Source organism: Protopterus annectens, chromosome 1.part0, assembly GCF_019279795.1.
Source record: "Protopterus annectens isolate FY-2018-M chromosome 1.part0, PAN1.0, whole genome shotgun sequence".
NCBI lineage: Eukaryota > Metazoa > Chordata > Ceratodontiformes > Protopteridae > Protopterus > Protopterus annectens.
Genome location: NC_056725.1, coordinates 1,211,212,963 through 1,211,240,748, shown reverse-complemented (window position 1 = coordinate 1,211,240,748; position 27,786 = coordinate 1,211,212,963). Strand labels below are relative to the sequence as shown.

The following is a 27,786-nucleotide window of genomic DNA, read 5'->3' as shown; positions in this document are numbered from 1 at the left end:
CTTTTGATAATAAAGCCAAACCACAAAAACTTTATGCATGAGTCAGGCAAACAGAAAATAGAAAGGGTTGCTGCCAGACTTAGGAAGCATATAATTAGAAAAATAACCAGATATCCTTTACAGGTATTAGAAATATTTCAGAAATTTTATGAAAGTTAATACAGACCAGAGAAATGTAGAAATGAAGAAAGAGCATAAATGGAAATATTTATGGAAGACTTAAGTATGCCACGACTAGAGATAGACAAGGCTTAACAATTAACAGTTAAGATATGAGGAGATGAGTTAAAAATGTTGATACACAATCAATCTGCAGGAAGGTCTCTAGGAACAGAGGGTAATCCTTGTGGAAGTTTGGAAGTTAGGACAGAAGAAAGTGATAAAGATCATGAAGGTTTTGTTTAACAGTATTTTAAAAGAAGGGGAAATGCCCTTGAAGAAAGCTGTAGTGGATGTAATACCCAAAGACGGTAAAGACCCATCACAGAGAGCTTCATATAGGCCCATTTCAATTTTAAACCATGATCATAAAGTGGTTATGTCTATAATAGCCAAAGAAATGGAAAAGGTGTTGCCAAACTTGACAGATATGAATCAATGTGGTTTTGTGGAGGGGAGGCAAACATTAACAGAACAAGAATGATAGCGAGGGAAACAGAGTGTAAGAAACTACAGCTGTTCAGCTGTTAGTGAGTCTTGATGCAGGGAAAGCATTCAACAGAGCAGTCTGAGATTTTATGAGTAGGGCAGTGAAAGCATTTGCATTCCCTGATACAATAAGGTTAAGTAGGAGGATATATAAGAGGGGAACAGAGGCAAAAATTAAAGTGGGAGGGTTCCTCTCTGACAAGTTGTGTCTAAACAGAGGAATCGGGCAGGAGTGTCCTCTTTCCCCTTTGTTATTTGTTTTATATTTATAGTCAGTAGCAAATAAAATAATGGACTCAGAAATTCAAGGATACATATGGTATTGTAATCAAGAAAAGCTGGCTTTATTTGCAGACAATATTAATGTTTACCTAATAAAACCAGAAAAATGACATTTCAGTGTTGTGGAACACCTTGAGACAGTTTCAAGTCCTTCTGGGGTATAACATTAATGAAGATAAAACAAGGGCTATAGGTGTAAACTATGTACCCACACATGAATTGGTCCAGCAATACCTATATTTATGGGGACACAATAAAATGAAGTATTTAAGGATTCTGTTACTGTCACTAAGGATATGTGGGAAGACACTTAACAAAAGATAACACAAAACTGGAAATCTGGAAGGGCATGTTTATGGATATGGATAGCAATACAAGCATGTTTTTAGTCACTTTAGGTTTATATGCAGGTCAGGCATATGTTATCAATGACAGGAGAAGTTGTGGGCAATAATTAATAAACAGCTGAAGAAATGTAAATGGGAGTTGAAGAGGGCAAGGGTCAAGTGGGATAAGTTGATCTTTCCAACAGAAGTGGTTTAGGATTACCTGATTTGAAGGGATATTTTACTGCTACACATATGCATAACAAGTAGAAAGCTACAACTCAAAGTGTAAAGGGATGATGATGAAATAGGGAGATTTTGGATGCAGATCCTTAAGGAAATTAACAGCAGTCATACAGAACATTATATGCATAAAGCAGCAGAAAGTATTCTAAGAACTAACAAAGAATGGAGACAGGAGATTTTGTTGATAGGGATGACTGCAATTAAGGGTACAGAAAATAAGCAAGAGGGGGCTGAAATTTATTGGAGAAAATTGACAAAGGATCTGAGGTATTAGGAACAAATAACTAGAGAGGGGAAGGTAACATAATGGCGAGAAGCCAGTAAGACATTTGGACTGCAAGCTAGAGACTGCCTTCCCTATGGATTCCCTAGGGATTCAGTCAGAATACAGGCAAAGAGAAAGGGATAAGGGAATCCTAAGAGAAAGATGTGGTCTGGTAGAACTTTTAGCTGAATCTAGAACAGAAGCTGCTGTTAAAAATAGATAATTAGTAGGGCACATAAAAATATTGTGCTACAACTACAGGGCTCAGTGGCGGTTATAAAAGATTGGGAAGAGAGACTAGATAAGCAATTCATAAGCAAACAATGGGAGGATATATGTTTGGCTCCAAAGTATACAACAAAGTCTAAAAGATTTAGGGTTTTGCTTGGAAGAGCTTACATTAGTATTTTTTACCCCAAGCAGAAATCTAAGAATTATTTTCTCAGGTAGATGGCAAATGTTGGATGTGTGATGGGGAAGAAAAAGGTAACTGGAAACATCTGTTCTGGTAGTGTAATGAGGTGGCAGCATTTACATATTCCATACAGAGTACTCTGTCAGAAATACTGGATGAACAAATCAATAACTAAGGAAATAGTGCTCTTTTGAGCTGTGATACAATATATGAATTGCCTACACATACTGCCTGCCAAAAAAAAAAAACCCAACACAAATGGAAGTAAAAGCCTAAAACAGCAGTATTTGAAATAATGAATACTGTAACAGAGGTAAAAGAACCCGAAGTGGGATCTTAAGAAAAGCATAGGAGCAAATTACATTAAAAAATGGAAATTGAGGGAATAATACATGCAGAATAATGTTTTAGAGGAGGAACAGTAAGATATAAAAGAAGACAGGAATACAGCAATTTATGTAATACTGGACTGATAACAATTCTACAAAAAAAAAAGAACATATGTGATGCATAATGTTTGTAACCAGGAATATGTTAATATGAATTGTTTTCTTTTATATAAATGTATGTTTACATATGTCTTAAGTGATAATTCAATAAAGGCATTAATAAAGAAAAAATATTACTAACTAGAGTAGAGGATATCAAGAACAGCTAAAAGCAACTCTAAGATGGCTGGCTTCAGATCCAGTAACCCACAGGACAGACAAGATGACATTGGATCTATTATTTTTCACTTCTGACAAAACTCATTGCTTCTTTGAACTAAAATAAGATTGATCTGCTTTACTTACAGGTGATTTTTTTTTTGGTCAGGTCAGCCTCTCACTATAGCTTTTTAAAGAAGTACATTTCAAAGTCAGTATCAGAACAGCTTTGAAATTCTTGTACTTTGGTAAATGTAGTACTAACCAAATAATCTCTAGTTCTTATAACAGTCCTTCAAGCATCTCTAGTAAACGTGTTCTAATTGATATATCTGCTATGTGAAGATGCTCCAAAAGTATCTTACAATAAAATATTACACTCTCCATTTCTGTCAAGTTTAAACAGAATACTGCTTATTATACAATGACTGGCCATTAGTGTTCAAAAATGTGCATGCTGATTGGCCAGCCCAACCAGTGTGCCTATTGTAAATCCCAGAATATACCAATAGAAAAAGGTCCGGTCACCCAGACTTCTTTCTGTTCGTATATTCCAAAACTTTTATTTTTTTTTCAACAAAAATTAAAAAATAAAACCTATAGTCCATATGCTGGACATACCCGAGAGGCAGCATTGAGGAAATACAAAGAAAATCAGGTACGTTATTTAAAACTAAAGACACGCACCTGATTCTCTTTGCATTTCCTCCATTTTGTCTCTCTCTCCTACCCCTAAAGTAGCCCAAACATATAATAATAATAAAAAAAAAAAAAAAACGGAGAAATGGAGACTTCCTTTTCTCCATTGCTTCCTTTTCAAAGCATTGATGTACTGGGCATGTGTGGAAACGCAAGTCCCATTCACATGCAGTACATCAAAACAAGGCAGCAGTATACCACCAGCCACGGAAGAACAGTAATACACTGTTATACAAAGACATTATTTAAGAAAAATATTTTTTTTATTAAATAATGTCATTGTATAATAGCAATAACTGATTCAGTGGTTGTGGTTTACTGAAAGTTACCCACAGTTGGCTTTATTTAATCATTCGGGCTTCGCCCTCATGATTAAACCACACGAACCATGAGTAAATCTTCAATACCACACCACGTCATCGGTTATTGCTTAATTAATTCATAGCATTTCTTGTAAACAGTCCCAACTCACATCCTTGTCTCAATGCTCAGATGCATTTTCAGACTTCACTTTATCAACTCTTTTCATTCTAACAGTACCTGAGAAAAATTAGTTGGTGCAATTTATTTTCATGTTTCTGTTTAGCAATAGGCACATATTTGAACCACACTTGGCTTTTCTTTTACACTTTTTGAAATAGTTCCTTCTACTACATACTCTACAAACCAGATTAAAAGCAGGACAGTGCCTCCTCTCATGCTTAAACCTACACCTGTCCAGTCTTGATTTTCAGCTACACATACGTTTTTTTTGCACCTCATGGTTCTCATTGTCACCAATATACAATACAATACATTCCTGTATGACTTTCTTTTTAATTATTACCTTATTTCTTATGTTTGTCTTTTTAACTGACATTGTACCTTACAAATAACAATTTCTTCTGTTAATTCTTTAAACAATCTACTAGTAAGTTCACTTGCTTTGCAAGCATCCACACTTTTTTAAGGTCAAGTCTGTTTCTCTTTACAGCTTGCCCCTTGTGTGACCATATCTATTACAATAAAATATTTGGTCTCTTAACTAATGAATCAGGCAACTCACCAAAATTGACATTCCGTGCCACAATTCATCAAATCAATAAAATAAATATCCAGTCTCAGTACTTACTGCTCCTATTCCCCCTATTAAAAACAACTGGTGAATATATGTCATGTTACTTCTAAGCTCACAATAATTCCTGATCTCCTAACTGTTGCATTTTTTTCACCTCTTCAAGAGTGTTATCTTTTTTGTCTTGTCAGGTAATCCATTCCCACTGGAATAAAACGCATTCCTGAATCAAACATTAACAGTTTTCTGTTAAATTTTCCTACAGCAAAAGGATTCCTAACAGCTGCAGATGGAGTGTTTTCTACTGTGACTTATAATTTTATACTTCCAAACTCATGAAAACAAATGCATTTCTTATTGTCTGCAAATGTATTTCCCCACTTCCGACATTATGCAATACCTGTGTATTTGTTGGTACTCTCAGTAGAGAGCAGAGACTGTGGAAATGAGATTCAGTCTCTGTGAGGTGTTTATTCAGACTGGCATTTAGAGGGAATTTGTATCGCATGACAGGCACACTTTCTGCAGTTAGTCATTAGCATTTAAAGTTATCCACCCCCATATACTACACTCAGGATAAGTGATTTAGAAACTAGAGGAATGGATGGATGTGCAAAAGCTGAATGGTTTTCCAAATTAAAATGAAAAATTCATCACTTATATTTACAGGTAGGATTATATAAAAATACTACTTTGAAAAGCTCATGTTTTTACTTTTATTTATTTATATTTGTTTACTGGGAAATTCCGACTGGACGCAGGTCCTTTTTCAGCAGATGTCCGGGGAGAAAACCTCCACATCATGTACATGATAAATAGATATACAAAGTTGCAGCAATAGTAAACAACAGTATAGGTTGCTGGCTTTAATACAAAAACAAGATATTGATTATCAATAATATATACAGTAAATGTTGCAAGTTAAGATAGTTTTTTGTCGTTTATAATATTAGTAACAAAGTTGTCAGACAAGATTTTAAAGTATGTAAAGACAACTAGCTAATTCTGACTGTGCTTAGTAGTGGCGACTGTACAGTTGATTTAAGAGTCTAGGTGGGGGGGTAAGGGTGGGGGTGTTAGTCTGGATTAGAACAAGGACAAAGCCAGTGCAAATTTAAGTGGAATTTGAGCCCAGTTTTGAAAAGGCTGCTGGAAGGTAGAGTAGTTATAGAGGGTGGAAGATTGTTCCGAAGTTTAGATATGGTACATGAAAATGTGGCTTCTCCTGCTGAGTTTTTGGGTTTGATAACAGTGAGTTGATTTTTGTTGCTTGATCTTAGGGGCCTAGTGGAGTGATAGCATTGGAGAAGGGTTTGAAGGGAAGGGATGTTATGGGGGCGGTTAAGTTTATGAGCGAGGGTGAGTTGATTAAAGTGAAGGAGTTGTGGGATTTCTAGCCAGTTTAGTTCTTTAAGGGAGATACAATGATGGCTGCGGTAGGAGGTTCCAGTGGCAAATTTAGCAATTTTGTTGTAACAAGCATCCAGCTTGCGTAGGTCTGCCTGTCTATAGTATGTTAAAATATTGAAATATGACAACAGTGATGGCACAGTACATCATAATTTGCGAGTACAGCAGAAAGAATGTAGCGTGGGTTACCACTCAAACACAGATGTGATATTACATTTTTTTTACATTATGCACTCAGAATTTTAGCAAAGGTATTTCTTCAGAGAAATCTATGAAAAGGATGACTGCCACATTTTAAGGATCTCATCCAGACAGTGACACTACCAGTGTTTCAAATTATGGTAATAGTGCTTGTAAGGTGAAATACCTCTTCCACCTACAGGCACTGTATAATTTACACATCTGTTGTTAATAACTGCATATTACTTTTGTGGGTGCAGTTTAAAGATCATTGGCATATTTTTTTTGATTATGCAGATTGTGGATTTGCTCCAAATTTCCACTGCTGGCATAATAAAACTATTTAGTATAAATCTATTAATGTAAAGAAAAAAGTTATATTGCAAGGTTTTAATATGGTGGAGTCATTTGCACACTGCTTACACTCACTAAAGTTACAAAGCCTTTTACTGACAAAAAGTTATACAAACAACTGATCTATTTAAAATGTCACTTCTAGTAGAAAAAATATTCTTCTCTTTGGATCATTACTTTGCCTCCTCACTTCAAAGGAGGTAAGGCTTAGTTTCTGGATTCAGTCAGAAAGGGTCAACGAGTTAAGTGACCATTATTGCTAATGATTCCCAGTATGCTGAACAATAACTGCTGACAGTTAACTTTACACAAATAAGAAAATGCATGCAGACGACTGACCTGAGCATCTCGCTGAATAAATATAAATCTGATATAACAGAAAAACGAAAGTGGCCTCCACACCTTGTAGCATTTGAAAACCTGAAAGAGAAATATACTTATAAGTTCAAAACAGAAGTTAAGGTTCTTTTACTTCATTTATCATGGCTAAATCATGAAAGTGTTGGCTTTCCTAAGCACATTTTATATGACCTTATATATAAACCCAACAAATATCTATCATGCAGACACATCAAATCAAGGCATTTTACTGCCATCAGTTTTCATCCGGGTCAATATCATATGAGCAAATCGCACAAATTGAGAACGCTCATAATATCAAACGTACCGGACCACGAAGTGCTTTTTCTGAGATTGCGGTACAGTGAAGAATGGGATATTTGCACTTTCCTCACTGTAGTACAATCTTGGATTTGAAATATATATTTAGTGGGGGGGTGCAGCACCCCACAATAGGAAGTTCGAGGTCCGGTACGTTCGATATTATGAGCGTTCACAATTTGTGCGATTCACTCATATGATATAGACCCTTTCATCCAGTCCCTTTGCATACTGCTGACCAGCACCTGACTCCTAGCATGCTGCAAACATCTCAAACATTTACAAACAGGAAAGCACTCCACTTCACAAGATTACTATTCACTGAACTCCGCACTGCCATTGATACCAAATATAATAAAATTGTATTCATAAAAATATTAAGCACTTTCATCTTTTATGTGACCTCTTAAGTATCTCATGTAAATATGTTTAAATTGCATTTAAATACAGGAAAAGCCAATCACAGTAGAGCAACATATCATGTGATAAAATATTAAAGAATTCTGCACATGCATGTGGAAGACTATTTAGAAAATTGTATATTAGTTTGGCAGGTGAGATTAGTGGGCATATTTTTTTTTTATTTAGACCAGGGCTTAAGTTTCATGCCCACTTCAATTAAAAATGGCTAGACTGTAGAGAACAGTATGTCAGTTAAAGGAGTACAACAGGTTTCTCTAATGTATTCCTCAACTTCACAGCCCTTTTCCTCCCTATTTACATTGTCCTCTGTAAAGCAACAACAATAAAGCAATTACAATTTTTATAATTCCCCTTACTTCTGTAACAGAAGCCTACCTTCTCATACTGTGATGGTTTCACTTACATAATGATTCTCTAACGTTTGAATAAAGCTTGCTGGAGTTGCCCAATTACTGACATCATCGAGGCCAGGCAGTGCAGGTACTTTTTTTTTTTTTAATCAGTTCCCTCCCCCAAAGTGACATCACCACAGCCATCATCTGATTCTAACTAAAATAATAAGACCCAACCATTCTGTGATATCATGGCTCCCTTGTCCTTCCCCCTGCCTGAGTGCTGTTCATTTTATTCAGTAGTAGTGTAGTAGCACCAATGTTTGGAAACACAGAAATTTGGTATGCATACTTGTACATTCTGCACGGCAAATGATGCGTAGGTGGTGTATCGCTTGCATACTTCTCTGCTGTATTTGCACCAGATACTGCTAGTATGCATTGTGGGAATAGAAAGATTAAAACATTACCCTGGTATCAGAGGTGGCAGTGTAACATATTCATAGTGGCTTAACATGAGAGTAGCTCTAAACAAGCACCATGTGAAACCTGAACAAGCACCTAAAATTATTCAGTGCAGCTTCCACACCTTAAGTCTGAAAATGAATTCACATACTCACATGAACAGGAGTAGCTGCATATTGATGTCTAAAGTTGTATGGGCATGTCGGGTGGTTACTACACTGCAAAACTGGTATGTAATGGTGGAGATATTTGGAAGGCATGAGCAAACACACCAGTATATTAATGCCATAGCACCAATTAAACTGGAGGCTGGCAAATAGATTTAGTGAAACCTGAACAAGCACCTAAAATTATTCAGTGCAGCTTCCACACCTTAAGTCTGAAAATGAATTCACATACTCACATGAACAGGAGTAGCTGCATATTGATGTCTAAAGTTGTATGGGCATGTCGGGTGGTTACTACACTGCAAAACTGGTATGTAATGGTGGAGATATTTGGAAGGCATGAGCAAACACACCAGTATATTAATGCCATAGCACCAATTAAACTGGAGGCTGGCAAATAGATTTAGTAAGGGATTTTGTCCATGCACAAATATTTCAACAATGATTCTTTGCAGTGGCATCCATTATCTGATTGATGTCCTTTATTTAAAATAAAAAAATCAATAAAAAATTGACTTTGTTATAAGTGACTTCTGGACACAAGAAAAGGGAAGGGGAAAATATAGCAATGTGGTTTGTATGTACAAAGACAAATCCAGGGACACTGCAAAAGGTTGTTTTTGCAAACCAACCAGTGGAGTAAAAACATATGAAGGCAAACACTGCATACCAACACACTTTGCACATGTAAATCTCAATTTTTAACATGGTGGAAGCATGAAGTGATACCTTAACACTTAAATTAATAAAGATCTAAACTGGTTAATAGTATAAATGTTTTATTCTTTAGCTCCTTGGTGCAAGACCTTACTGGATGTGATTGCAGTCAAGTAAGGCCATGGCTATAGTGCAGCAAAAAAAATGTCCCGTCTAACAAAGGAAATGCTAGAGCAAAGTTTAAATTACATGAGTCAAGCACCCTGCTGAGATCTGCCAATCAATGGAATTACCAGGTCAAATTACCCTCATGACTTTGACAGCTAGGGAAGCTAAGTGTTATGGGGGAGGGGAGAAGTAAATGGACTGGAATTCCTTGTCTCACAAATGAGTGCCATTTAAACTAAATTAGAAAAAAAGGCAGCAGTAAACAGCACTTTGAGTGTGTTCTGTGGCATTTGCACTGTTTCTGTTTTAGGTAGTCATCCAGCAGCAGGAAATGTTACTTACAATGTTCTGTTTTACTCAGTACTTTGTACACATGCAACATCTATGAAATGACAGGAACTTTAGGCAAACGGAGGCCTGCATGATGTAACATTTTTGAGCCAAACAATGATTTCTGGGATACTGGATGGCAACTTGATTTATCCAAACCACGTCAATATGCCAGCCTCCAGGTGGTCAGAGTCTGGAATTACATATAAAAATATTTAAAATCCTGTAAATAATCCCAGAGTGCTGTTAAAGTGTAGGAAACATCATGCCATAATGTTTTAAACATGTTTTTTGAGTCTGTGGGTGTGGTACTCCTTTAATGGGATTACATTACATCAATGTTTTGAATTTAATTTTCTAAATCAAATATGTATGTTCCTGGGTTGTTAGTTTTAATGTAATTTACGTGGAAGACATTTAAATTAATGTTTCGTGTATTCAGTATGTTTTTATTTCTTTTCTTAAAAATAAAATTATTTTTAATTTTTTTTGTTTACTGGGAAAGTCTGACTGGGTACAAATATCTTTTTTATTTCAGTGGAGGCCCAGGGGAAAAGCTCAAAACACATTATAAATTGTATCATAGCAGCATTTTTTTACAAAGGCATGTCATAAAAAAGGCAAATTGTTGTATACAATTATAAAGCAACAGATTTGAAATGCAAAAGATGGAAAATTAGTAAAGAATACATACATTTCTAGTCAGTAAATTAACAAACAGAAGTTATGCACTTACCATAACTCAGGATCTTTGTTATTTTACTCCATCTGCCTGAACTGTTGAGTTATTCACCCTCATGGCAGATCAAGTTGGCACCTACCTCAGTGTTCTCCAGAGCTTGAGCTCTTCCCTTCTTACACAATGCATTTGTATCCTCTCAGACCCTCAGGTTGAGTTTGCCCCTAAATATGATATGCTGACAATGGAAAAGGCAAGAGATAACTGGAGTAAAGGTTTCAGGCTTAGGTCTACCAGGTCTGTCTGGAAGCAACAAACTGAAGGGGAAGGTTAGGTGGGATCTCCGGGTGCACTGAGTGGGGTAGCAAAAACTTCAGCATTATTGTAAGCATACATCTTCCGTATCTTCATCCATTCATCTTAACTATTGAGACAAAATCCCTAGCAATTTACTCTTTGGGTATATACTTTTGAGGATGGTGCATCCAATGGAACATCTTGATCAATTCCAGCTTATAGTACTTGAAAAATGTATGCAATGTTGCCTATGTTGCTAGAGCACAAATGTCATCAACTAAGGAATTTCTGAAGGCGGTCATGGAAGTTGTATGGACCTTGTAGAATGCACTTCAGGTTTGGCAACAGTTTTGTTGTTGATGGAATAAATGTGTGTAATGCAATCTGATAGCCATCTGGACAGAGTAATCTTGGAGATCCTTGGAACCCAGCTCAGCGGAGGAGTAGGAGACAAAGAGTTGCTACAGGGGCCAGCCTTGCTGCAACCTTTTCAAATCTCCAACCAGATACAAGTACAGCAGCTACTTTGCCCAGATCTCTCCACAGAGGTCTTTGTTGCAATGCAGGTAACACTGTAATTGTTTATGAAAACCCAAAAGTGAAGCAGAAACTCTCCTCTATTGTTATAGTTGGTAAAAAGCACTGGAAGGAAAATACTTTGGCTTGAGGCCAATTCTGATGTGGCATTAAGTAAAAAGAAGGAGTTATTTCTGAAGGTTGGTATAATGGTTAAGGTGTTTACCTTACAAACAGAAGGTGCAGGGTTTGATTCTTACATGGGGTAATTGGCTAGTCTTAAAATGGCCCACAAAGGCAGTTAGCCTAGTACTAATCTATGAATCTATAAAAAAACTCTATCATTATGAAAAAACTAGATGGGGGTCTATAGGAGAGAGCATGTAATTTGGAAATCCTCCTGGAGGATGTTAAGAGTGATCAGAAACAAAGATTTCTAGTACAGATACTTTAAGCTGAAATAACAGGAGATTTGAAGGGGGCTTAAGTAAATGTCCTCTAAGAATAAATTTAAGTCCCATGGAGGCAGGAGTCTTTCATGGGGTAGGGGTCTGAAAAGACAGGTCTTTTATAGAAAGGCTTTGCAAACCTTTTGGAATGCTGAAGATGCAGAATGGGAGCCTTGGTGAACATTGGATACAGCTGCTAATTGAACTTTGACAGTGGAATAACCACAGCCAAAGTCAAATAAGACTGCTAGAAGCTGTAGGAATGAAGGAAGGGAGCCCAAAAAGGGGTCAAGTCCTTGTTATACTGTCCTAAGTAAAAATCTTTCAAATGGTCTCTTTCTGAGAGGTGGAGATAATCTGAATGAGCTTGGAAGAAAAAGAAGAGTCTTGAGCCATCACTACAACTGTAGAAACCATGCAGTTAATTTCAGAGAATATATGTCCAGATGAGACATGCCAGAGAGGTGACATAATACATCTGCAAATGGATTCAGCAGCCAGGGCTGGTTCTTGAGGTGAGGCCAGAGCATGGAGAAACAAACTTGCCTGGGCCAAAAGGGGGTGATGAGGATAATCAGGGTCTTACACAGTGAATCTTTCTATAGGATCTTCATCATGAGAGGAAGGGGGGAATAAAGGCACCCGAAAGGCCAAAGAGGGGGCCAAGCATTCCTATGCATCCATCTATGTGGAGAGATTAGAACAAAGTAGCTGCTGTACTTGTATCTGACTGGAGATTTGAAAAGGTTGCAGCAAGAGTGGTCCCTGTAGCAAGAAAATCATCTGTGCTACTGATGAACTGAGGAATCATTCATGAGGCATAAAGATGCAATGGCTGAGTCTGTCTGCTAGAAGGCTGGTCCAATCTAGAATGTGTGCTGCAGTCAGAAAGCACTGTGAAGACACTGCGCACTGCCAACCTCTCATGGCCTTTCAGCCGACAGGACGTGAATGAGTCATGCATGCATGTTGATATACCACACCACTGAAGTGTCTTCCATGTGGCCTGAGATGGGTTTATATTAGTCCGTTGAAATGGCTGAATATCGAATGCCAGATGTTCGAACTGTAAAGTTGGAACACTGGTAATCGCGAAGCCGCGGCCAACCAGATTCTTTCCCAGGGTGGGCCGTTTCTGTGGCTTCGCTAGTGTCAGGACTGTGGTGGGAAGTTACGAGTCGGGTTCACGTAAGTGTGCGATTGTGTGGATGTTAGGGTTAGGGTGCGGGTTAGGTGAGTTAGGGTTAGGGCGCAGGTGAGGTGGGTGTGCGATAGTGAAAGACTTTAGGGTTAGGGTGGGATAGGTGAGTTACCGTTAGGGCGCGGGTCAGGTGAGTGTGCGATAGTGATGGACCTTAGGGTTAGGGTTTGGGTTAAGGTAAGTGGATAGGTAGTAGTGTATGTACAGTTTACTGTAGGGTTAGATGTAGGATTTTGAGTGTATGTGTGTGGATTGATATTGTTTTGGTGTGTTTGTATTGCATGTGTGTTTCTTGGAACAGCGATTTTTTTTCCCTGGGGAAAAAAATTGCTGTTTTAAGACTTTGATGTTTTTGCAGTTCGTGATTTGAAATTCGAACATATGGTGTTCGAACTTCAGATGTTTTGATGAACTGATATAGACCCGCCTGAGATTACACCATGAGGAAGTAAGTCCTGTAGAGCCTGCAATGTTAGGAGAACAGCCCTCATCTCCAAGACACTGATGTGAATATGGGGTTCTTGTTGAGACCACATCCATTGGACTGTCCTCCCCTCAGAATAGCCCACCCCACAGAATAGGCATCCGTAAAGACTGTAGTTGATGCCAGAGTCAGTGAAGACATTTCTTCTCTTGTTTACAGTAGTAGACTGAATCCACCAAAGTACATGTTATCTCTGGACTGAGGAAAGACGTACGGGATGACTAAAGTGGTGTAGAAAATGAAACCACTGGACACTGAAGGACCACTGAAACACATTCATGTGGAATCTGGTAAGACAGACTAGCCCAGCTGTGGCTGCCATCATACCTAATACTTGAAAAGTCAGAGAAATTGGAGGGGAGGTTTCCTGAAGAAGTTTGGGAATAACGGCTTGGACAGAGAGAGAGAGAAAAAGTATGTCATTTTGATATTTTGTAATTATTAACGTCATGTCCAGATGGCATTTTACAAACCTGAGACTTTGAGAGGGCTGCAGCTTGGACTTTGAGAGATTCGCTGAAATGCCCAAGGGCAGACACAAAAGAAGCAAACAGTCTCATGCTGAAATAAGATTTTTGTGGTGACAAGGAGCTAATCATCTAGGTATAGGAACATATGGATCTCTTGCAGCTTCATATGAGCTGTGACTACCAACATGCACTTTGCAAACAAATGGGGGGGGTTGTGATGAAACTGAATGGCAATGATCAAAACTGGAAATGATTGGCACTAAGCCAGAAGCAAAGATGCCTTCTGGATGGCTTCACAATTTTTATGTGGAAAGCATCTTTAAGATCTATTCAGCACATTCAACCTCCTTCTTGTAAGCACTGAAAGATTGCACTGTGACCATTCCTGTTTTCTTTTTAACATAATGGTTTAGCCCACTAAAATCTAAAATGAGCCTGAAATCCTTTGTCTTCTTGGGAACTAAAAAGAATCTTGAATAGACACCAAATTCTATTTGGTTTGATGGCACATCTTGGATAGCTCTTTTTTTAAACTAGCTGGGAAATGCTTTCTTTTGCTGGCAAGGCATGTCATGTCTGGGATAGGCAGGAATAATTGTCTGGGAACATTTATAAAAGAAAATTGTGTAGCTTCAGGGTAGGATGCACTTCACTCAGTTGTGTGATAGCCAACCATAACTGAAGGTGAAGAGGTAATCAATCACGGACTGCCTCATGAGAATAAGTTGAGCAAGCCCTCAGGGGCACTGGGGTTGCTTTCCAGAGGAAGGACCTCTGAAATCCTAATTCTGCAGACCCAGTCTGCCCCAAGGAGGCATCTACTGAAAGGAACCTCTTCTGCTGTGACAGCTCCTGTCTGTAAAGGTATCAAAGGGAAGATGCTGGGATAGTTTAGACAAGATTGCTTTTGCACCCTTCTGGTTCCTACAGAAAGACCTCTGAAGGAGTCTGAAAGTGCACTCCAATAGTAAATAATGCATTTCCTTCATGTACACTTTACACCACATTTCCTTGACTTTCAGATCAAACAGTGAGGTCCCATTATTAGGGGCAATTACAAAGGATACCTTAACGTTGAGCAGAAAGTGAGACAGACACAGCCAGGTATGGTGATGTGCAATAATAGTGGTGTCTGCTGCTCTAGCTGCTCCATCCATCGTATAGTTTAGCAGCCTCATGAAGAAGATAGCAATAGCCAGCATAGCAGCCACCTGTGATTCAATTTGCTTCCGAGTATCTGGGGTGGGATGTCTTTGCTAACAATCCAGTGTTTGCTCCACCAGGTCTTTTTGAAAACTTGTCATATGAGTTAAGTAGTTAAGCATCCAAAACAAAAAGGTTTCCAAGCCATAAGCACACTTTCTCACTTGGTCTATCATCCTACATTCCTATATTCTTCTGAAAGTTTTTCGTTTGTGGTACGTGCAAGATGGCCCTTGCTCCAATGAGGTCTGCCCTTGGATGGGTTTAAAATTTAATCAGGCTGGGCATGCATTCAGTAACATTAAACTCCCTCCATGTCCTCTCTGCCAGAAGGTCGATCATACAGTTAGCAGAAAGGATCACCTAGAAAGTACAGAAGGCAGACGAACATTGTGAATACCACTACCACATCCAAGGAAGGGGGGCAGTGAGACAAGTATCGCACTGGTGGATAAATGTCAAGATCTCGTCAAATCAGAGATCTTCAGGAAGGGACTAGTGGGAACTGTCCCCTTCACACAGGCCATTTTATGGGGTAAGAGATTCTACAGAGGAATCAGTGTGCCTCCTTTTACACATACATTTTCTGGAAACTTGGGGGGATCTTTTGAAGACCCAGTAGTGTTTTGGGATACTTACAGAATGGGAGTTTGAGGCACTCTGCTCTATCTCTAAGGTCAAAGAATAGGACATAATGATTCTGATATACCAGTGTCCATGACAGAACTGAGACAGGAAACATCGATTTCCTGCATTTAGGGATGGGTGATGATCCTCTTAAAGAACTTGAACATTTACACAGAGCCTGACAGTTCCAAGAAAGAAGGGGAAGCAAATGGCTCTAACAAGGAAACCTCAATGTCGCTGATCCAGTCAGCGCTGAAGGCCCCAACGCTAAAAAAGTAAACTTAACATAACTGTTTGAATGATCACTGCTGCAACAGCTTTAGCTATATGGCTTAAATCCTGCCACAAATATAACAGCCAGTCAGCTTCCAAAGGTTCATAGCACCTTCCCTGTGCAAAAACCATCAGTCAGTCCAAGCTGAGCTGACTAAAAAGACAGGCTTGGAGACAAAGCCATTCAAAGCGTTCATGCCAACATAGAGAAAGAGGGAGACTGAGCCCTGAAAGGACAATGCTAGGAGCATCAAACAATAAGTGACCGCACCCTGACATAAAAAAAACAAGGGGAATAGAGGGAGGGAGTGACTACTGCAGTATTGATCATTCACACATCTACTGTTACGGTAAGTTTATTTATACAACTGTACTATGTTCATCATATTGATTACCACTACAGTAGCATTAGCTGTATGGGTAGATTACCTAGCGTACTACTTTTGGGAGATGGAAGGGGAAGGGTACAGGAACCTCTGGAGAATGGTCCTAACAAAGCCTGATTTAGAAGGAATTCGGTTTGTAATGACTTGCAAATGTATATGTGGAGGACAAAGTTGCTGCTTCTAGAATACTTCTAGAAAACAACCCTTTTCAAAGAGACATGGATGAAGCCAAGGCTCTGGCAGAATAGGCCTTGACCTTACCTGGAATAGTTTTGTTGTGGTGAGTATAACTAAAGGTAATAGCCTGAGACAACTATTTGGAAATAGAGTGTCTTGACAAAGGTTGTCCTTTCTTCTTACCTTCACAAGAAATGAACAACTGATCTGAAGATATGAATGATTTATTTCTGTCAAGACAGTACTTGAGTTGTCCATGGACATCCAAGGCATGCAGTATTCTTTCTCACTCATTTGTAGGTTCAGGAAAGAAAATGGGGAGATGGATAGTTTGGTTTAAAGTAAACTTGGACACCATTTTAGCCATAAAAGAAGTATTAGTTCTCAAAGAAATCATGTTTCTCCGGAAAATGAGATAAGGTTGACTCAACTTAAGCACTTGTAACTCAGATACTCTTCTTGCAGAGGTCAGAGCAATCAGTAAAACAGTCTTCCACATTAAGAATCTCAGGTCATTCAGATTATCTGGTTCAAATGGAGCAAGTATTAGCTTCTCTAATACTAAAGATCTCAAGGGGGGGCCACCAGTTTTCTTGAGAGGCCTCTTATACAAAACTTCCTTCAAAAACATTTTGACATGGGAATGCACTGAAAGAAGAGACTCCATGAGCGGACATGCTGAAATGGCCAGTAAATGAACCTTGATGAAGGAATAAGAAAGGCCACAAGATAGTAACTAAAACAAATATTGTAAAACCAGACAACATTTGTCCTGAATGGGTGCTAGTTATATTGTTGTCACCCACTAGGCATTTTTTTTCCATTTGGTAATATATGATTTTCTAGTAGCAGGCTTTCTTGACTCCATTGGTATCTGCTGCACATCCTCAGTAAACGGGTGGCTTAAGTTAATTAAGACCCTATCATCCAAGCAGTCAGTTGAAGTTGACTGCTGCAGAGGTATACCAAACACCCCTGGCCATTTCCGAAAGAAGGGAGAACCACTGTTGCCTGGATCAGAAGGGGGTCACCACAATTATCCTGGGAGATTCCTTCTGAATCTTCAGAAGTACCCTAGATATCAGTGGAAAGGGTGGAAAAGCATACAAGAACATTCCTGTTAAAGGAAAAGAAAAGGCCTCTGTCTTCCAGGTCATTCATGCATGGAGTCCTGGACTTTGTCAGCTAATTGTTCAGAGAGGAGGCAAATAGGTCTACCTGACAAACTCCCCAAAGATGGATCAAATCTTAGAAGACCCCCTGATCTAGTATCCATTTGTGAGGGCCTGCCACACAATTTTGTTCTGATGAATGTGGGATGCCTTTTGAGTGACACTGTACTGTGAAGCTATATCCCAAGTGTATATGACTAGTCTGCAAAGTTGGTGTAACCTGGCTTCCCCTTGTTTGTTGATATACCACGATTGTGGTATTGTCTGTAACAATTTGAAGAGGTCCAGAGGACCAAATATAATTGTGCCTTGATCAGGGCAAGTATCTCTTTCATATTTATGTACTTTCATCTGCTTTTGGTGTCCCATATCCCTGGCACATTTATCCCTCCTGAAACTGCTTCCCAACAAATTCCAAGACATCTGTGGTGACTGACTGCTTTGAGGCAGGGAGGTAGAAGGGGAGACTTGGATTTAAAGATATTTGCTGTTTCCACCAAGTGATTGTGATTTGTCTAACGACAAATCCCAGCAAGGGGATTTGAAAAGACAAAGGATGTTGGTGCTGGGACCAAAGAGACTTCAGATTCCATTGTATCTTTCTCATGTGGAGTCTTGCCAGGGGTAACATGAGAATCATAGATGCTATGAGGCCCAAAATCCCAAGGTATTCCCTCGCAATGACTAGGTCCAAGTGGAAAACCTTATAAACAGATCCATATATATACATATATATATATATATATATAAAATATATATGGATCTATATATATATATATATATATATATATATATATATATATGCATCTATGTGTGTGTATATTATATAGATATCTATATATATATGTATGTGAACACTTTATAAGCTCGAAATACTGAAATCTCGAATTTCAGTATCTCAAGTTCATAAAGTGGAAGGATCAGAAGATCGCAACCACAGAAGCGCGAAATTCAAAATCGCGAATGTGGGAGATTTTGAATTAGCGGTTCTCGTGCTGCGATGTGTTTGTGGATTCAGGTACGTGTTTATGTTTAAGGGTGTTGGGTGGGGGCTATAGTGTATGTTAGTGTGTGTTGTTACTGTGATGTGTGTGTGCGAGAGGAATGTAGTTTGTGTGGTGGTGTTTTGTGTTTGTGTGGTGGTGTTTTGTGTTTGTGTGTATGTAGTGTGACGTTGGAGTTAAAATATTTAAGTGTGGGGGTGCAGGGGGGGCTTGCCCCCCTGCATATAATACGGGTAGGTGTGTGTGCTTGCTTACTTGTGTGCATGTGTGTTGTAATGGTGTTTGCAAGTGTTGGGAGTTTGAATTTTGCGGTTTTGCAGTTTTGGGAATTAGGGCTTCGTGATTGTGCAGTTTCGGGTATTTGGATTTTCTAAAAAATAGAAAGTATTCTCTCCACACTGTCAAGCCGATAAGAAGTTTATTATTGGCTTGACAGTGTGGAGAGAATACTTTCTATTGTTTGCTGTTTGCTTCAAGTTTCTTTCTCTCCACTCTACCACTGGTTCTACATTTTATTGTTTATTTGGATTTTCTACTTTATAGGCTCAAGATTCTGTAATTCAAGATTTCAGAAGTTCAAGCTTATAAAGTGAATCCATATATATATATATATATGTTTTTTTTTTCCAGTGGAAGAAAAGCTCATTGAACTGAAGTGTCTAACTGATGCCCCACGAACACAATCCTCTGTGAGGCAGTCAAAAAAGACTTTTGAATGTTCTCTTGGAATCCCAGCTTGTGTAAGAGATCTCTCAGCCAAGTGAAGAGATTCCTGACACTTTGAACAAAACTCTGCAAACATAAGTCATTTAATATAGAAAAATTTGGCTAGCCTGTAGCCTGCAATAAGCTATAACTGGAGCTAGAAATTTTGTGAACAGTGAGTAGTCTAAACGGTAAAGCAGAAACCTGATAACATGATCCAGACACAAAAACCTTAAGAAACACTTGACATCTGGATGACTAGGGATGTGAAACTTACACGAGGAAGAAAAGGTAAAAACTTCCGAATTGACAGCATTTTGAACTTGGGCACTGCCACAAACAGGTTTAGGAAAGAAAGATCCAGAACTGGTCTCCAAGAATTTTCTTTCTTTGGCACTAGGAACATCTTTGAATAAAAGATATTCCCTACCTGGGAGGGAGGAACTGGTTCTATCATTCCTTGTGACTATATGTGATGGAAGAACCTGTGGAATCAACAGTCTGATCTGGAGGATGAGGAATGACCCCCTGGAAATGAGGAATTTTCTCCCATCGCCATCAGTAACCTTGATGAATGATTTTCAGAATCCATTTCTCTGAAACTGTTGCCAAAGAGAAAAATGGATATTCAGATTTTTTGGAAGAAAAAAGCACCAGAGTGGGAGGGGGTCACAAGGTCTTTTGAATAGTCAGACTTGCTGGACCGTCCTTGGTTTTGGAAGGTTTAAGACTTCTTTTTGAGAACCTCTTGCCACTCCTTCTTAATAGTCTGTTCACCTTTACTTTGTTCAGACTATGTATTGTTTTTTGCCAAAACTGGATGAAGAGATAAGAAAATCCTTGGAAAATTTGGAAAAGGAAAGCTGTAAATCTCAGAGGTTACTCTGGATCAGCTTGCCCCTTTCATCACGCATTTTGATCACCTCAGCACCAGATGAGCCAAACACTAAATCTCTATCCAAGGGAGAATTTAAAATCTCTTTTTAAATGTCATCTGGGAGATTTTGAGAATGCCACCATGAAAACCTCCTCAAAACAGTACCAGTGACCATAGCCCTGGAAGAAATATAAAAAAAGTTATATACACAATTATATACAAACTACAAACAAGTAGTGACCTGTGCAACAAAAGAAACCAAGTTATTTAAAACTGATTTTTTTTCTTCCAAGAAGAAACTGAAGATAAAGATTCCTCATTCTTACAGAATTCTGAAAATCACAGTTGCAGTAGTATACACTTTTCCCATACCTATCAATAATTTTACATCCTTATCAGAAAAAGTAGGGTTGGAATTAATGTTTACCAGCATTTAGACCAACTAAAGCTATAGCTGCTGAGTCAGGTTTGGGACAACTGTATAAAAATTTAATAAGACTGAGGAACTTTATACATCCTATCTGCCTTTTAAGGGGCAGCTGGCTGACTATCAGGAAAACTTTATACATCCTATCTGCCTTTTAAGGGGCAGCTGGCTGACAATCAGGAAAACTGCAGGCAGTAACAAACACATTCTCTAAAGCAGACACAGCAGGAGGAATGGGTGTAGCTTCTGAAAAAATATTCTATAACAACTCATAGTATTTTCTAAGGGACTGAGAAACCTCAGTGTTCTCCCATTGAAAACACTGGTACATTCTAGCAATAGTCTCAGACAAAGAGACATCTCCACAGGAAGAATAAAAAAACAAGCTCTCCTCCAAGTCTGAATCAGAAATCTGAGGGGGAAAAAAACCTACATCCATACCTGCGACTTCCTGTTCAGATTCAGAATCTTGAATCTCTGCAAGAAAAAGTACAGTTGTGTACCTACCATAAATGTAGATGTTCGAGTGTATTCACTGTTGCAGTCATTACTCTTGGGTTATCCTGCTGGCAGGCTACCCTCAGTCGGCCAGAATTCCAAAGTCTAGGTCCGGCGTCGGTTGATGTCGCCTCTTCCCTGACGTCAGTGCACCAGGGGTATAAAAGATGCAGGCATGCAGCCGACGCCATTTTCTTCAGTTTTTCTTGCCCCAGATGTCAAGTGCCCCCAAACTGGTAGGGTGAAAAATATACCAATAAAAATGCATGCACAAAAATAACATTTCCTTTATCTACAAGCAAATACACCAAATAGGTTGTATATGATAGAGAAGTGCAGATAAGTCCCAGCAAAGATAAGGGGGATGGTGGGTGGGTAACCTGGACTGCAACAGTGAATACACTCGAACATCTACATTTATGGTAGGTACACAACTGTACTATGTTCATCGTGTTTCACTGTTGCAGTCATTACTCTTGGGTTGAATCCCAAAGCTGAGGATGGGTGGCTGGGCTAAATAGGATTAGGAGAGGCTATGAGGCCCTGCAGAACTGCAGTGCAAAGCCTGCTCTGTACTTAGAGTAAAGAGGTAAGTGGTAGTGCTTTGTGAAAGTGTGCACTGAACTCCAAGTTGCAGCCTCTAAGATATCTTTGGTTGGTACTCCTCTGAGGAAAGCTGCTGAAGTGGCTGCTCCTCTGGTGGAATGAGGCCTAATGCCGTTAGGCACGGATTTGCCATGTTGAAAATAACAGAAATGGATGCCGTGGCCTATCCATTTTGAAATAGTCTGTTTTGAGATAGCCTTTCCTTGTGATCCTGCAGCATATGACACTAAAAGTTGCTCAGCCTTTCTGAAAGCTTTAGTTCTGTCCAAGAAGAAGCGAAACTGCCTGTGTATGTCCAAAGAATGCAGAATTTTCTCACCCTTGTTCTGTGGATTTGGATAAAAGGTAGGCAAGTGAATGGTTTGGTTGAGGGCCACACTGGATACGACCTTAGGCATTAATGTAGGGTTTGTCCTCAGAGAAACCCTGTCTGGATGAAAAATGATAAAAGGTTCCACAGCCATGACTGCTTGTAACTCCGAGACTCACCTTGCAGAGGTTATTGCTAGGAGCAGAGCTGTTTTCCAGGATAAGAATTTTATATCTGCTGTTGATGCTGGCTGGAAAGGAGGCAGTGTGAGTTTTTCCAAAACATAATTGAGGTCCCAGGCCGGAGTTGGTGCTCTCCTTGGAGGCCTAAAGTTTTTGGCCCCTCTGAGGTACTGCCTAATTAAAGGATGAGAAAAGATAGGTGGTTCCGTATTGTAATGGGCTGATATGACAGAGGCATGAATCTTAACTGATGAGAAACAAAGGCCTTTGTTCAGCATCTCAGTTAGGTATTGTAAAATCTGAGGGATATTTGGTACACACGTGTCAATGCCTTGTTCCTGGTTCCAAGCACAGAATCTCTTCCACTTTTCTGCATAAGATTTTCTGGTACTGGGCCTCCTGGTCTCCAAGATAACATCCATAACAGCTTTTGAAAAAGGATTGTTTTGAATGACTACATTATCCCCCATGCTGCTATATTTAAGGTCCTGAGTTGGCTGTGCAGGATCTGATTGTTTTGTTGGGTCAGCAAGTGAGAAGTTTGAGGCAATATCCATGCTGGACCTTGAGACAAGCTCTTTAGTACTGGGCACCAGTGCTGGCGTGGCCAGTCTGGGGCAATCAGTATCACTTTTGGTTTCTCTTGTCTGACCTTTAGGAGTACCCTGGAAAGGAGAGGCAGTGGAGGAAAGGCATATACTGTTAGATTTTTCCAGCTGAAGGATAGGGCGTCCACTTTCCATGCTTGCTTGTGATAAATCCTTGTGCAAAATCTCTGTAATTGGCAGTTGTGAGGAGAGGCAAATAGATCTATGTCTGGGCATCCTCATTTCCTTATTATCATGCTGAAGACTTGTGGATCCAGTTTCCATTCATGGGGATCCATGAGGTTTCTGCTTAGTTCATCTGCCAGAGTATTTGTTTTTCCTGGCAGGAATTGTGCTTGCAGGTGAACTTGAAAAGCCAATGCTGTGTCCCGTAAGGTCATTGCTTGTCTGCAGAGGGGGTAGGAATGTGTACTTCCCTGCTTGTTTATGTACCACATGACCGTAGTATTGTCTGTCCTTATCAGTAGCTGTCCTGGATGAAGCAGGTCCTTGAAAGCTGTCAGGGCATTTTGAACAGCTAGCATCTCTTTTTGATTGATGTGAAGATGCATCTGGTTTGCAGGCCATGTGCCCTGAATGCATTTTCCTGCCATATGGGCTCCCCAGGCATAATCTGATGCATCCATTGTCAGTGTCTGTCTGGCTGTGGGTAAACTGAATGGCAGACCCTTGTTGTGGTGACAGGCTTCTGCCCACCATCGAAACTCCTGTTGCAGGCAGGGAATGAGTGCAATTACTGTCTCCAGGCAGTGGCAAATACTTTTTAGATACCATTGCAGTTTCCTCATATGCAGTCTGGCATACGGAATTAGTAGAATGCAGGATGCCATGAAACCCAAGGCCTGCAGGATTTTCCTTGCAGATAGGTGGGTTTTTGTTGCCAATTTCTTGAAGTAAGAAGTCAGTTGCTTTTGTTTGTCTGGCTTGAGATAAGCCATCTGGGCAGTTGTATTTAAGCTTGCACCCAGGAATATTACCTCTTGAGAGGGCACTAGTTTTGATTTCTTTTCATTTACTGTGTACCCTAAGCCAGTTACTAATCTTTGTACAAATGCCAGATACTTTAGAAGAATGTCTTTGTTCTCTGCTTGAATTAGGCAGTCGTCCAAGTAGGGATATATTTGAATTCCTCTTTGTCTGCAAAACACAATCACTGGTGCCAGGCATTTTGTGTAGACCCTGGGCACAGTAGATAAGCCAAAGGGCAGTGCAAAGAATTGGTAATGCATTGAGCCAGCTATGAATCTGAAGTATCTTCTGCAAGATTGTCTGATTGGAACATGCAGGTATGCCTCTTTTAGGTCCAAAGTTACGAGCCAAGCCTTCTTGCCCAGCATGGGCAGTAGCTGCTGTAGAGTCAACATCTTGAATTTTGGAACTTCCAAAAACGTATTTAGAGTAGACAGGTCCAGTATTGGTCTCCAGGTTCTGTCCTTTCTGGGTACTAGGAAAAGTCTGGAATAAAATCCTTGCCCCTGCTCTTGTTGTGGTATTTGCTGAGTGGCCCTCATGTCCATGAGGGCTGTAATTTGTTTTTGTGCCTCTGCCCATTGATTGTGTGGCAGGTCCGGCATACTTTTTGACCTTGGTAGAGTGTGAAAATGGAACCTGTAGCCTTGGGACACTATGTTCAAGACCCATTTGTCTTGGGTAACCATTTGCCAATTTGATGAAAAAAGTGCTAGTTTTCCCCCTAAGGGGGCTGCCAAAAGAAAAGTGCTTGGATCTGGCAGAGGAAAGTCATTGGGACTGTTTCCTGTAAGGTTGTGATTTGTCTTCTCCGCTTTTGGAGGTAGGAGCATTCCATTGTTTAGGCCTGTATGAGCCTTGGGCCTGAGATCTGCCCCTAGGATGCCTATATCTGCCTCTTTGTGGTCTGTCTGACGCTGGAAAGGACCGATTTTTAGAAGGCCAGTTCCTGCTAAACCTGGGTGGCTGTACCTGTAAGAAAACCTTGACTGTCTGCATGGATTTTGCTTTATCCTCCATTTTTTTCAACACCTCTTCTGCTTTAGTACCAAACAAAGTATCATGCTGCAATGGTGCATCTAATAATTTTGCTTTAACATGATCAGGCAGATTCTGTTCCTTTAACCAAGCATGCCTTCTAATAACAGAACCTGTAACAGCGGCCCTGCAAGAGGCCTCCAGTGAATCATAACCACATTGCATAGTATGCTTTCCCACTTGTTCAGCTGCATGCAATAAATCCTGCAATTCCTTGTTCTCTGAACATTCAGTATTTGTCAACAATTTCTGTTTAAGCAACAACATTAAATATTGCTGATATTTAAGCATATGAAACTGACAATTTAAAGCCCTTACAGCCAAGGTAGCAGAAGTGTAGACTTTTTTCCCCATCTGTCTAGAGCCCTACAGTCCCTATCAGAGGGGACAGGGTTTTTTGCAGTGGAAGCTTTAACCCCTTTGGGACCCTGAGATATAGTTTCTGGGTCAGCAGCAGGATTTTTATATAGGAATTTATGAGAATCCGGAACCCTGTAGTATCTGTCTGGCTTAGCAGGTGCAGGGGGTAAAGAGTCAGGGGACAAGCCGGACTCTGAAAATACATCATCTACAATGTCTAAAACAGGTGGAATAGCTGAGGAAGTAGCAGAAAGTCTCTGAGCCTTTTCTTAGATTCAGAATAATCTTGGCTCTCCCAGTGGAAATGCTCCCTCATGGTATGTAGGGTTTCCCCAAAAGAATAATCCTCAGGAGGAGAGGCTGAAGGAATGGATTCTTCAGCATCAGAATCCTCATAGGGAAGCATGGAGTAATCCTGTTCAGAAGCGGAATCAGAGGAAATAGAAACCTGATCAAAAGAATCATACTCTCTCTCTCTCTCTTGCCTAGGCCTCTTATCAGGAGGGGGATGGGAGCCCCTGATCAAAGTAATTAGGTCTTCGGCCATTTTGAGCATCTGTTTTTTAGGCATGGAAGTTTGAGTAGGAAAATGCTGTACTTGTTTCTTTATCTTTAGAGCTGCTTTAGTCTTTGTCTTTGAAGCTGACGATGGCTTTATATATAGTTGTGTAGGTCTGAAGACACCCTCAGAAGCCAATGCCTGCTCAGCAGCTCCGGACCTATCTGAGGGAATGATTGCCAAGTGTCCAATGCCTTGAGTATCCAGAGGCCCAGTCAGCTCCACATGGGAGTCGGAAGTGGCCTGTGGCTCTGAGGTAGCGGGCGCCAGGGGCTGCGAAAGCGCCTCACTGAGAACCGGCGAACCGGTGACTGGCCTAGCAGAGGCCTCGTTGTCGGTTTTGGACCTCGGATGCCTATCCTTTTCCTTGTCATTGCGTTTTTTGTAACCTCCGGTTGTCGGCTGTTCTGACGGCATTATATAATTAAATCTTCGGCCAAAGTAATGAAATGCAAAATCAAACCGACGCTTAACAGTGCATTGGTTAAATCTAGCAGAAAACCGACAGCTAGCAACGTTGTGCTCAGGGCCTAGGCAAGGAATACAGTAAGAGTGAAAATCCTTATGAGGTATTTGCTTTCCACAAGAAATACAATTGTTAACTTTTTCTGACATCGGTCTGGAGCAAGAAAAAAGTTTCCCCAATGGGGTACTTAGCTTTAATGAAGACTTCGGTTCTGAAATTCGGATTTGAAAATCTCAGGAGTCAGCCGACCAGCACTTGCGAACTGCTTTTGCTTCGGGCACCGCGCGGCAAGAAAGACTGGAGACAATGGTGTCGGCTGCATCTTTTATACCCCTGGCGCACTGACGTCAGGGAAGAGGCGACAGCAACAGACGCCGGACCTAGACTTTGGAATTCTGGCCGACTGAGGGTAGCCTGCCAGCAGGATAACACAAGAGTAATGACTGCAACAGTGAAACACGATGAACATCAAGAACCCCCTTTTCTTTTACCATAAACTACTTTACAAGAAGGAACAATAGTCTGAATTAAACTACTCCTATCCAAAGAAAATTGAGGAGAAATAGGTACATGCTTGGTTTTCTGATTCTTTTTAACAGGAAAACTGGGGCCAACTGTATTACTAATGGTGGCAGCAGCAGCTTACCCAGGAATGGACACAGCATTCTGACACAGCAAGGAAACCTTTCCTGCTCCCTTTCCTAGGACCAACAACAGTGGCTTTTCCTTGTCCACTGACAGGACCCCAATAGCTGCAAAGGATGTGGCTAATACCCGGTCCATAGTGGCTGTAGGTGCTACACCAGAGGGATCTGGGGAAAAAGAGGAGTGGGACACTTCTCCCAAGGCTATGGCCACTAGTACTGTTTTGAGGCCACAGCAGAGTCACCCACCTGTGGCTGAGGCAAACTGCTAGCCTACAGTGGTGGCAAAAGCTATTTGCTTATTTTTTTTTTTTTGTGGTTGTAAAAAGGTCACACCTTTAAAATATCTTTCCTGAAAAGGAAAGTAATACAAAATCAACAAAATTACAAAAATGGAAAGCACAAGCAGAAAGCTGATCCTTGAAAGCCTCAGAGGAGCATACTCTTCAGCTGCAGTGATGCTCTGAAGGGCTTTGTATCCAAACTTGTCTTTTAGCCAGCTCAGCTTGAGCTGCCTGACAGCTGGGCACCTGGAAGGTACCCTGAAGCTTTGGAAGCTGGCCGGCTGTTATATCCTTGGCAGGATGCATGTCATATAGCTAAGTCTACTGCAACAGTGATCAATATGATGAACATCACAATATGTGTGATGGAGTAAGGGAGGATTTCTGCATATTTATCTAGAATCCCAGATATTATAGTAGGAAAGGTATCTTTGTTAAGAACTTTTGACAACAGCGACAAGACACAGCACAAATAAGTAAGTTGTCTAAATAAGGAAGAATATGTATACCCTGCAATGGGCAGCCTCGGCGGTGCAGCGGTTAGCGTTGCCGCCTCACAGCAAGAAGTTCTCTGGTTCGATCCTCGG

General features: G+C 40.1%; 1 protein-coding gene across 1 annotated transcript in view; it reads right to left on the bottom strand.

Moving 5' to 3' along the window:
* GAL3ST1 (galactose-3-O-sulfotransferase 1) overlaps positions 1-27,786 on the bottom strand; it is a 988,179-nt gene that overhangs the window by 642,336 nt on the left and 318,057 nt on the right. Inside the window, exon 2 of the mRNA XM_044065711.1 lies at positions 6,866-6,946. The gene's annotated coding sequence lies outside the window, so the exon portion shown is untranslated. The remainder of the gene's footprint in view (positions 1-6,865; positions 6,947-27,786) is intronic.